At 41.6% G+C, this 13,186-nt stretch overlaps 1 long non-coding RNA gene across 3 annotated transcripts in view; it reads left to right on the forward strand.

Moving 5' to 3' along the window:
* Window positions 1–8,133: 8,133 nt before the first annotated feature.
* Window positions 8,134–13,186, forward strand: part of LOC308476948 — a 33,620-nt gene continuing 28,567 nt past the window's right edge. For all 3 annotated transcript variants that reach the window (XR_013986258.1, XR_013986259.1, XR_013986260.1), the window contains exon 1: window positions 8,134–8,219. This is a non-coding gene — a long non-coding RNA (uncharacterized lncRNA). The remainder of the gene's footprint in view (window positions 8,220–13,186) is intronic.

Genomic DNA, 13,186 nt, shown 5'->3' on the forward strand with positions numbered 1-13,186 from the left:
TTGGAGGTCATCCCTGAACATACTGAATTTGATGCACTAATGGGCCAGCTTTGTATGAGACAGCTTCCTCATACATGCACTCTATGTGGGGCTACCTTTGAAGGTGACCTGGAAACTACAACTAATCCAGAATGCGGCAGCTAGACTGGTGACTGGGGGCGGCCGCCGAGACCACATAACACTGGTCTTGAAAGACCTACATTGGCTCCCAGTACGTTTCTGAGCACAATTCAAAGTGTTGGCATTGACCTTTAAAGCCCTAAATGGCCTCGGTCCAGTATACCTGAAGGAGCGTCTCCACCCCCATCGTTCTGCCCAGATGCTGAGGTCCAGCACCGAGGGCCTTCATTGCGAGAAGCAAAGCTGCAGGGAACCAGGCAGAGGGTCTTCTTGGTAGTGGCGCCCGCCCTGTGGAACGCCCTCCCATCAGATGTCAAAGAGATAAACAACTACCTGACATTCAGAAGACATCTTAAGGCAGCCCTGTTCTGGGAAGTTTTTAATGTATGACATATTAGTGTATTTTTAGTCTTTGTGGAAGCCGCCCAGAGTGGCTGCGGAAACCCCGCCAGATGGGTGGGGTACAAATAATAAATTATTATTATTATTATTATTATTATTATTATTTATTACTATTATTATATGCCTGTGTTGTGTCCAGTCTTGTGTTCTTGTGGATCCTCCAAACCAGCAAAGAAATTTCCAAACTTGTGTACATGATGCTGATTTGTATTACTGTAGGATATGTGTAGGAACTCTTACAGGAACACAACAGGGGTGAGAAAGAATCACATCATGGTTCATCCAGTCTACAGACATTATAAAGAGCCAGCCCAGAAGAAACAGCTGCCACACAGAAATAGTTGTTGGGTATAAGTAACCTTGTGTGCCTCCAGTAAAAACCCAACACCAATAACTTGTGAATCAGGCTTTGGCCCATTCCTTTTTTAAAAAAAAAAAAAATATTGGTAAGAGCATAACTACTAAATTAAATAATGGGGCAGATTCCCCACTGGTGAGATCTGACAGACCTATTACTGAAGCCAAAGAACTCTCTTGAGGATGTTAGTTAGAAAGCTAACTCCCAGCATATTCTGTGTATATATGCAAATCTAACAATATTCTATATTCATTTTCATCCATTTGGTATGGATTATTCCCACAAAACATTTTTTCCCATTTGTGTTTAAATTATGTTCCAATAGTGGGATGATTGCATTTAAATGGCTTATACATATTACTCAAATATAATGTCATTTTCGTCTCAGGTGGTAATATTACTCTCGTTAGATGTCTCATAAGGGGAGAGAAAGGAAAATAATAAAGAGATTCCAACTCACTATCTCGCTTGCTGTATAAAGGTTTTGGCTTAAGAAATCCATCTTATTAATTCTCTCTTATATTTATCTTTTCTTTACTCCAGCAATTACCAAAGTGGTGACATTCTGAAGGCTAAATATAACCTCGTTGTGATTGAATTTAGTCTGGATGTCAAAAGGGAACTGTGACCGTTTAATAAAAAATAAGGTACGGGTCCTTTTCTTTCATGGTGTACAGAATTATATCCCCAAATGCTGTGAGCTAAAGACCAGTAAGTGGGAAGTTATCAGAAATATATGAGAAGCTGAGGATGCAATTTTCTAATTCGTGAGCCAAATTAGGTTTCAATTTTTGCTCATTCAAGAAGATGGAACTCATTGGGCTATTTCTATCTGCCTATCAGCTTTTGCAGTTGGGAAACCTAAGGTTACATTTGCTTAAGGAGCAAGTTTGCCAGGCTTAGGAGATGGAGGAAAGGAGACTTCCTGAACAGGAAGCCCCCTAACTTGGCTAGACAAGAGCTCAAAAGGTCTTGTATAGCTATTTTCCCTAGCCATTGAAATAAGGTGTGAGGGGTGTTGGGGGCTGGTTCCACCCCTCCCTGCAAACTGCAGCTGCTCCCCTACAAAGCTCACACTTGGAAGCGACTCTGTGACCCCTCAAAATGAACAATTTCTCCAGGAGCTGGTGAAACAGGCAAATAAATAATAGCAATAATGAATATTCACTCCATACACAAGTGTAATAATGCTTTTGACTCAAAGCTAGAAAAGAGGAAGGCAAGCCTTAATCCTGGCAAACTTTCCAGGGTCTAGTGTGGCTAAGGCACACATTTCATCCGGACCATCTAGCCAAATGGCCATCCATTTTGCCTGCCTGGATAGTCAGGTCCAGACAATGCGTACAGTCATGGTTCCATTTCAATAGGAAATCTGAGCTTGGGAGGAAGATGGGGGAGCGCCAGGCGATCTCAAGAAGATTCACTTAACAAAAATAAAAGCTGTGACTCCCAGTGGAAAGCAACCTGAAAATTCTCAAAGATACTGGAACTATAGTTCCTGTAGGGCAGTTTTCTATGAGCCTCCAGAATTTTCAGTTTGTTTGTTTTTCTTTCTGTTGAGGGGCTACCAAACTTCAACACAAGCAACGTTTTTAGGCGGTTTCAGAGGATTTCATCATGGGATGATTTCAAGAGAAGCTGATCAGAGTTTTTTCTGCCTCAGAATGGAGGGGGAATCTGTTTTAAATGGATTTCCACATCGAATTTGGCAGTTCTGGACCAACTTAAGCTTTGCCTGCATTGAACCATCACCAGTCTCAAGTGCCTGCTTATGTCTGAGCCACTCATACACTGGCCTTTAAAAGATAAAAGCCTGCTCTGTATTATGTTTTTATTATTGTACACTGTCCTGGGATCTTTTGATAAAAGGCAATAAATAAATTGAAATAAAAATGACAACAACAATAATGGCTTTTTTCAGCCAGAACACAGTTCTAGCACCTCTCAGGTGGGCACCACTGCCATTCTAGGAGAATGAGGTAGGTGTTCATGGTGAGTTCTGGCACCTCTTTTTCTACAAAAATAGCAATAAGAATAAAAATATGACTATATGTATATATATATATATATATATATATATATATATATATATGAAACCCCATGCTGTACTATATTTCCACAACATAATTTTAGGGAAGCTTTCAATGTTTGACGGACTATTGTATATTAAAATTTTGTTGGAAGCCACCCAGAGTGGCTGGGGAAACCCAGCCAGATGGGCGGGGTATAAATATTATTATTATTATTATATGCATTTTATGCAGTTCTATGCATTGTTGGATTTATATTGCATTTATCGGTGTATGTGCTAGTTACTTTTAAGAAACCTGGAGTATATGCATGCCTGTAAGATTAAATGTATAAGAATGTATATAATGTATAATAATGTATAATAATGTATAATAATGTATAATAATGTATATAATAACACATAATGTATGTAATATATGAGAATTATTTGTATTTTTAATGGAATGGGAGGGCAGGAGCTTCACTTCTTGTTGAGATTTAGGGCAGCTTTCCTACAACATGGTTAGAAATGAAGTTATTTGGTATAAATTCATATTTGCTATGTGTTCTTATCTCTGAGAAAAAAATCAAGCACTATTTGGGCTTGTATTTTTCTTTATAGAGAAAGCCAGATGGAAGATTCTCCCCATCAGTTCATGTACTGCTTTATTGGGATTCGATAACAAACAAATTAGGAGTGAGATTAAAATGTCATTTTTAGAAGGTGGGGATTTACTGCCCTAAATTATATGACAATTAATGTGGAAAGGAGCCATTTTGTCACAGATGAGAAATTAGAGGAATGTGCAAATTTCCCAAGCAATGTGTGAAGGATAAAGGGGAAGGGGGAGAGGATAATTTGATGTGAGGAGGGGAGATATTTCCCCCCTCCCCCAGCTGACCTACATGGCTAATGGGGGGGGCTGTGTATGTCTATGTGCATGTGTGCAAGGATGTAGGGTGGTCACATGAACTGTTGGCATGCAGCCCCCCCCCCCGTGGGGTTATCCAAGGTGAATTCAACCCTCTGACCTTCAAAGGGTTCGCCACCCCAATCTAGAATGTTACAAGGGCTTCTTGGTGGTTAAGTTCACAGCCATGAAGACTTGTTAGTGGAATAATTTGATTTAAAATGTATATAATGCATGTTAGACTTACTCCTGAGTAGACAGACACAGGATAGTGCTGTGAAGCGTGCTCAGTTAAAGGAGACCTGTTAAAATTCCTGAGTAATCTTAAAAAATTGCTCCTGCCTGCTCCCTAATACTTGATGTTAGGTGCCCCCCCATGCCTAAGGATGAGAGAATTCCCCCTATTGCGTTATTGTTCCATGGGTTTGCTCTCCTGTTTTGCACTGCTCCTGGATTCTGATTTAACTTGGATAATTTCTAAAATTACATTTGGAATTGGAGCATGCAGAGTGACTTGTAACTGCTGCTTCCATTTCATTTGTGTGGTCTTTCTGCCTCCCCAGTGAGCAATATGCGCTCATGAAACACTGCAAACAAAAGGTGTGATTGTATACAGAGCTTTTTTCAGGGGGAGCTCACAGGAACTCAGTCCCGGCACCTCTCAGGTGGGAGCCATTGCCATTCTAAGAAAGCAACGGAGGTGTTCATTGTGAGTTCCAGCACCTCTTATTCTAGAAAAATAGTACCAATTTGAATACCTGTCTTATCACGATTCTTTTTGTAGTCTCTTAATATGCTGAAGTGCAGATGTCAAACACCCAAGAAAAAGAACTTTGGTGCAATCATGTCTACATTAAGGTTGCTTTTTTCTGGTTGTTGTTGCAGTACTTTATTTGTTTGTGCATGCCGATTAACAATGTAGAATGCGGGGCCGGGGGGCGAGGGTGCATGAATGAATGGAAGGAACTGGAAATTGCAGAAAAATCTGCATACTCAGGAATCTGTGTTAGCTGGAAATAACAGCAACACAATTGTGGAACAATGATCAGGCCTAAATCAGATCATGCGGCAACATTAGGACTGGCTCAGGATCCAATGGGACTTTCTGTTGACTTCCACTAGTGAGGGTCCTGCCAGTGGCATTTTTGACTGCTCATCTATTTGGTGGGATGAAAGGGGGAGCTCTGTGCTAGTAGAGACTGGCAGGGCAGTGTGGAAGGACACATTGACCCAATCCAACCCCCAACCCCCCGCTGCCTGGTGCTAAGGAGGTATGAGTTGCTCTCTAGATCTGGATCCAACTCTGGAAATAAGGCCAGCTAATTTGGAATGCCATAATTCAGGAAGAAATCAGGATGAGAAGAATTTTGGGAGCTTCTCTAACCAACCCATAGCTCTGTGGAAGCTCTGCATAACTGATATCTTCCATTCATTTTCTTACTGGCATTCCGTTGTGCACTAGAATTGCCATAAGTTTCATTCATAGCAAAACTGGGAACTCCTGTCCCACGTATTTTGAGATAATGCATTGGGTTCTTGAGCTTTTGAGATGAAAATATGAAAAGCCCAAACCATCAGGTGTCAAAACTTTCTTAAATGTGCTGCTCCATGCTGAATCCATTCACATTTTGAACAGGAAGGCTCTTCTTCAGAGGAAATTACTCAGCAGTTAGACAGACACAAATGGAGCTTTCCTGTTATCTCCAGGGCTGTCGACTATATGTACAAATTATAAAGCGACTCGGATGGAAGACGCCTTCCAAATGACAGGCAACATTTAATGCAAAAACAAAACATACGAAGAACACTTTGGGGAAGTCCCAATGACACTTCGCCAAACGCACAAGCAAATAAAACTAAACATCGTTTCTTATGATCAAACTACATGATATTCACAGCTGTTTGCCACTCTTCTCTTGCGTTTTCCCTTTTTTAAAAAAGCAAAATGCAGCCTCTAGTACAGTGATGGGACACCTTTGGCTCTCCAGATGTTGTTGGATCCCAACTCAGATTAGCCCTAATTTTAGGTGTATGTGTGCCATTCTTTCTAAGGTGCTATTTTCAACTTGGCTCCAGCTAAGTTTGAGATTCTATTAGGGGGGCCCCCAAACTAGATCCTAGTCTGCCCAGTTGTGCTCTCAGACTTCCATGGCATCCTCCATTCAAGCAAAGAGAAAACTTATATGTTGCCTGTAGGAGAGATTTTTGACAGTTTTCGCCAACCTGGTGCCCTCCATGTGTTTTAGAAGACAGTTCCCATCCACCCACAGACAGCCATTTGAGGGCACCAGGCTGGTGAAGTTTGCTTCAACAAGATGACAATGAGGAAATACATGCCACTGTAGTATTATTATTGTTGTTGTTGTTGTTGTTTTATTAAATTTGTATACCACCCTTTATCTGTAGATCTCAGGGCAGTTCACAACAAGAAAATTACAATACAAACCCCCAACAAAATACTTAATAAAAATAAGAACAAAAACAAACCAATAATTCCCCCCCTCCCACAACACATTTAAAAGGGTACCTGACGTTGATCAGCCCAAGGCCTGGTTGAAGCGAAATATATTCACCTAGTGTCTAAAGATGTGTAATGGCAGGTAGCCACTACAGAAAAGGCCCATGCTCATGTTGCCACCCTCCAGATATCTCATGGAGGAGGCACATGAAGAAGGACCTCAGGTGGTGATCTCAGGTTCCAGGTAGGTTCCTATGGAAAGAGGCAGTCCTTGAGATACCTCGGTTTAAGAACAGCCCTGTTTACAAACTATTCAGTTTACAAACTCCGCAAAACCGGAAGTCATGTCCCACTTTGCGAACTTTACCTTGGTCTAAGAACAGAAGCCAAATAGTGGAAGGGCACCGGCAGTGGGAGGCCTCATTAGGGAAAGCATGCCTCAGTTTAAGAATGGTTTTGGTTTAAGAATGGACTTCCGAAATGGATTAAATTCATAAACCAAGGTACCACTGTATTGTCGTCCTGAGCTGCAAAACCTTAGTGAGCATGAGAATGATGAAAATGAATTTGATTCCACACTTCAAGACATAGTACAAACAGCATTTTACTTGATAAAAAGCTTCCTCTATTGACCACTCTTATTTAAATGCTCACTTCTGCCTCCATTGAAGGCTTTTGACCCAGTAAGGAGACTTTAAAAAAACCAACATGAAATTAAGATACCACCTGGACTAAACCACACTTTGGGTAAAAAATGTAACCTGCTGTTCTTTTAACATTCAGGTATATTTTAATGCTATCCTTGGGCTTCCTATGTTAACTATCAAATTTCACCCTTGACCTAAGTGCTCTCCCCTGGGGGCTGGGGGAGAGAGATACAATTCAAAAGTTCCAGAACACTTTTTGTTTTACCTGATAGTCTGCATGGTCATTATGCAGCAGTATTTGTTTGCCGCATAATAATGATTAATCTCATATTCACTGCTGCTCTTCAGAAGATGCCTATGGTTATTTATATGTGTTTCCAACTCACTCAGTAATTCTACTTTATTATTGGAAGGACACATGCAAAATAGACATTGCAGTGAAATATAAAGTCAAGAACTGTTATGTACTGAAGTTCTCACCCTGGGCCAGCAGGGGGATACTGTAGATAGTTTTCACTTGGGTCCGCATATGCAAATAAGGGATTGAAAGTGACGTTCAGCGATTGGATAGTTACAGAAAGTTGTTACAGTTGCGTGGTACTGGAGCTCTATATAAGCAGGCTGGCTGAACCCTACAGTTCAGTTCAGTTCTGTTCTGGCCTGTGAATAAACAAGAGCTGTTTGAAGAATCGCTGTGTCGTCTGGTATGTTCACCCGCAACTTAACAAGAACACCCCACCCAACTACTGCCTGAGTTCAGCCCTGCATCTTGATCAGACCAAAGGTCTATCTAGCCCAACATCCTTTTCCCAATTTTGACTAACCAGTTGCTTCTGAGAAGACCACAAGAATGGGATGAAAACAATCTCTGTTTTTTGCCCATTCCCAGTTGCTAGTGTTCAAGTATACTGCCTCTGAAACAGGGAAGATTCAGTTACCGAAAATGGCTAATAGCCCTTGATACACCTATCAGTCATGGTTATGTCTAATCCACTAGTTTCTCAATCATGAGGAAGAGAAATATACTCATGGAGAAGCATATCTAACTATTATTTATCATGACTTATTTTATTACATTTATATTTCACATTTCCTTCAACGAGACAACAGCCCCTTGAGACAGGCAAGGCTGATTAGGTTTGTTTTCACCTCACCTCTGTGATATCACTGTGTAGCCTAATCTGACTGACTAGGTAGCATTGTGATGTCATCCTGTTCAGTATGGGATCCCTGAAAGGCTTGGATCACTCATGTAACAGATCCATGTAGAGACAAAGAAGGACAAACCAGAGGAAACAATGGCACAGAAAAAGGTAAGAATTAAAAAGACAAGGAATTTGTGTGTGTAGCGGGGATTTCTATTCAACTAATATCACTATTTTGACTCAAACAAGACAATATTCTTCACAGAGCAGCGTACATCTTACAAGTTATGCCTGAAGTACTCTGCACAAGTAAGCATTTAAAAGAGCAATTTATATTTTTAGAGACAACATATAACCAGAAATTATCTTTACCAGAAATTATCTGGTAAAGGGCATTGATAAATTCAACCCACTTTCATTCAGTAGCCAGTAATCTGAATTAACTCCAAGCGATGGGTATTAACAACATAATTTTGGCAAGCAACAGTGGTGACTCATTAGAGAACCAATGGAAGTACAACAGACTAAAAAGCAGATAAATCAAGAGTTTTCTCTTATGAGTATGTCATTCTGTTATAAATGATATAAAAGCACAGCCACAATATCCAAGCAAGCAAAGCCATAAATCTGAGGCTATCTGAGATGGTGGTGGGCAGAGAAAATTTTGCTTAACAAATTTTGTCTCGGGGTGCTTCCAGAAAACCTGTTTAGTGAGCAAGTTTGATGTGCAGGACCGTGGGATCCAGTTTAACGGCACAGCTTGAAAATTTGTGTGTGTGTGTGTGTGCGCCACTGAATCACACCTGCAAAAATAGTGACAGCATGGAAGTGTCCAAGGTCCTGAATATAGCCACCAGATTGCCTTTTTCTGTCGTACCCCTTTCATTATAAAGATACCCATCATGTGCAAAACGTACCCACATCCCAAAGGTCCCAGATTCTGTCCTTTAGTTCAAAGATTCTCAAGTTGCAGGGCTGACAATGTTCAAGGCACTGATGGCACAGCAAGACAAAAGTGAGCGAGATAGATCAACGACCTGATTTAGTATTATGGTACCTTCATATGGTCATATCAATGGGATGCAGCTAGCAAGTGATTAATGTAGTCTGCACATACAGCCCAAACATGAGGTGGGAACTATGTGTCTGTGTGATAGATTTGGGGAGGGGCAGCAGGGAACATTCCTCATCTAAATGTTACTCTGTCCAAAACAAAAATTGATGTACATAGGAGATTAAATATCAGAGAACAGAGTTCTAATGAGGAGAGGAAGGCAGATGCAAAAGAGGACAGGGCTTCCTCACCTTTAATGGCTGTGTGGGAATTTCAGGGAATTTCAGCAAATGTAGCTTGTTGTGCAAGGGACCCATGCTGGAATGCTCTATTCTAGACATCTGTTAAGGGTGCACAAGTTCTGCTCCTTCCCAAAACCTCAGTGCACATTAAAAAGCAGATGCCAGAGGTACTAGGGTAAAACTAAATGCTGGGGTGTTAATGCCGTGGACCCCTCCATCTTATGCTCAGGTTGTATAAATAAAACCATATACCCTAAAAAGACCACAGTCTCTACTGACCTTCATTTCAAGGAAACTGAACCCTGGATAAGTGCTGAGTTTGCTGCTCAGAGACTTAATAACACTACTACTACTACTACTACTACTACTACTACTACAACTACTACTACTACTATTTAGAATTGAAGAGGAAAGGGATGGGTGGTTCTTTGGCCCGAAAACAAAATGGTGGCAGGCTGATATGGTTTATAATGACATGTTCCAGCTGCTCAGGAAAAATGAGGTATTAGAAACAATGAAAACTCACCTGCTTCAAAGACAAAGGTGAGGTAAAAACATACAGCAAGCACCTGGGAGACTGAAGTTGTGTAAATAAAGAATAAATCAAGCTCTGAAGGTTAATGCAGCCTTTAGACAAACTGAGAGAATTTAGGTGATCTCTTTGAGTTTGTTGGGATGGTGACATCTTGCCATTATGATGATGGATAAGCATGCTAAGGGAGTAATCATCCATGTAAATTTGTCTGACATCAACATGAAGTGGGAATGGGGACGCAACACAAGCTTCGGCATCCAATAAAAAAACAAATAAGGTGCCAGTGGAGTGCATTTGTCAATACAAAAGCACTGAGAATGCAATGGGGGGGGGGACCCATATGTAACCAGCTTTCCTCAAGCAAGTACCTTAAAGGGGGGGAGTAAGGATCTTATTTTTTGCTTCACGTGGGCCTAAGAAAGGATCTTTAAAAAGGTGTATATTAACATGCTAACTTTTAAATACAGGGCAGGCAAATAGTTTTCCTGCAGTGGCGTGTGGTAGAATCCCCACCAAAAGTGAAATTTTGAGGAGAATTCCACTCAAAAAAAATGTTGAGGGAAGCCCAAAGTATTTTGATAAGACCAGATATATTCCATGGGGAGGTTCTATTCCGCGTATCCCTACCTGGGACACACAATGAACTTGGGGCAAGTTCTTAGTTAAACTGTCTTGCCGGGAGGTTGTGGGTGCCACCGGTCTCACACCAGCACTAGACGTTCTGCCAGGGGTCCAGGGCTGGCACAGAAACCCTCCAAACAGTTGGCAGATGGCATTTGGCACCAAAATTCCCTTGAGGAAAAAGGGAGATGGCTAGGCTACCCGCCCAATAAACTTTCCCCCTATGAATAGGGAGGCTTCTTTTTTAAAATAATGGATGTATGGATAAGAATGCAAATATATAAACCCTTCTCCCCTTCGGTCTGAATGATGCATGCCTCTTCCAGATTACCTGTTTTTTGAGCATTTACTCTGGTTTGTTTGCAGAGAGATTTGTCAAGCAATGGTTATCCTAGGCTTTTGGGTGCATTCTGCCATCACTTAGCTTACCACAAATAGACTTCTTTTTTTCTTTTTTGAGAGGGGGAACAGGTTTCAAGAGCACTTAATCCAATTTCAGTCAATCTGTTAATAAGTCAATTTTAAGTCTTGTAGGTTGATAAGGGAGCACAAACCTAGAGGAATTTTTTAGCATGTGACTTCAACTTTGGGAGAAGCCTGCCCACACTGACCTTAGGATGTGTGAGTAGCACTCTCATGACCCCCCCATTCCCAATGTAATACACAGCCAAGCTGGATCTCTGTGTGGACTGTGTATCTTCTAATAGCTACTAGGCACTGGGGTAGTTATGTTCTAGAGTGATACATCTCTGCAAATGACCATTATATGTTGCTTCTGCTCAGGGCTGGCCTGTGAGAGCTTGTGAAATCTCATGAGATCTTGCCAGAACCTGTTGCCATTGCCTCTGCTTTGCGGGCACCACCAGATAAGGGAGGCTTCTGTGGCAGCATAGCAGCACATTACTGTTTTACCTCTGGCAGTAAAATGGGACATGCCACTCCTGTTTATTCTAGATGAAGATATGTTTGAATTCTACCTCCATCCATACGTGATGAATTTCCACAATGTCCTGATCAGTTAAGCAAATCAGTTAGGCAGCAGGGCAAGGCAGTGGCGTAGCGTGGGTTGTCAGCACCCGGGGCAAGGCAAATAATTTGCGCCCCCTAACCCATGGATTTGCGCCCCCTAACCCGTGGATTTGCGCCCCCTAACCCTAACCCCCAGATGCTGCGCCCGGTGCAGCCGGCCCCCCCTGCACCCCCCACGCTACGCCACTGGGGCAAGGGATCCCAATGACAGACTAAAACCATGTACCAGAGCTAGGGGGTGGGGGAACAGGCTTCTTCAGTATGTAATTTTTGGAACATGTAATTTATTTGCCAAGGTGCAAACTGTTTTCAATAAAATGTTATCCCGCCACTCCCTGCCTTAAGTGCTGAGTTTAATATTGGATAGTAGGGGAAAATGATTCACGTCAGAACCATGCTGAGATTTATGCATAGCGCTTGAATTGACTCATGAGACATTTTGCAAGGGGTGAAATTATGTAAGAAAAGCCATTCAATGAAAGACAAGGCACTTTGTCCGGCAACACTTCTAGGCATTTGATATACAAATCCCACCCACTTGGATCCCACCTGCGCGTTTGGCCTTTGTGACTCAAGCATTATGACTGGGAACAATAAGGATGTGGCTTAAATGGAAGCTCTTGACATCTAATGCTTAAAAGGGGGCTTGGCTGCAGTGGTCTATTGACGTCAACTTAATGAATCTAAACGCTGACATAAAATCAGCTGTGTGTTGATGGAGCCCACGCCTACAGTGAAATATTTGGTGTAGTTCTGTAGTTCTGCAAAGGGTAGGGAGACTAGGGATTTCTAACAGAGAATCTTCAGCGCCTCTACCAAAATACAATTCTCAAGGTTCTCTGAGGGAAACCATGCCAGTGAAACTGTTATTAACCTAATACTGTGGAGCAAATATTCCCTTTATATTTCGGGAGCCACTCTGGACAATTGCTTAACTTAGTCTTACACATACTTCAGGTATGTGTACTCAGAATCACAGTGCTAATTTAAGAAGGTGTGTGCATGTCTGTGTGTTTAGGACTGTAGCATTAACTTGTCACTCATCAGCAGAGCCATAAGTGTATATATTAATGGAACAACATGATTATGACTGTAGGAAGCTGGCTTATGCTAAATTAGATCACAGATATATCTTGCCCAGTAACTTCTCCGACTGTAGCTCTCCAAGATTTCAGGCAGAATTTTTCCCTGGTCCTGAAATATGAGATGCTTTAGCCAGAGGTGATGACTAACTAGGCTTGGGAACTTATCTATGCAGAGTATAGCCATGGATCCTCTGTACCCTTGAAGTATAGAGCCTGGGTTTCTTCCCTATAAAATATGAACCTACAATCTGAATAAGGTATTTCACACAAAAGCACCCTGATGGGCAAGAAGCTGAATTTTTAAAACAAACAGACCGAAGGGCACCCGCCTCCCAAGTCTTTATGCATAAGATGACCAGATGCATAACGTTCCTTGAAGGAAACACTCTCTGCTTTTTAGTTCCATCTGCTGGCAAATTGTTGGAGGCCTCACAGATGCAGCCTGAACAGGGCTCCGTATCATCTATGATTTATGTGGCTGGCATTTATACTTTACATCGAAACCATAGTCCCCAAATGATTCGTCTTGAGCAGTTTGGATTAAAAAAAGGATTACATGGAGCTTTAAG

This window comes from Podarcis pityusensis (genome assembly GCF_964106645.2).
Source record: "Podarcis pityusensis genome assembly, chromosome: 5".
NCBI lineage: Eukaryota > Metazoa > Chordata > Lepidosauria > Squamata > Lacertidae > Podarcis > Podarcis pityusensis.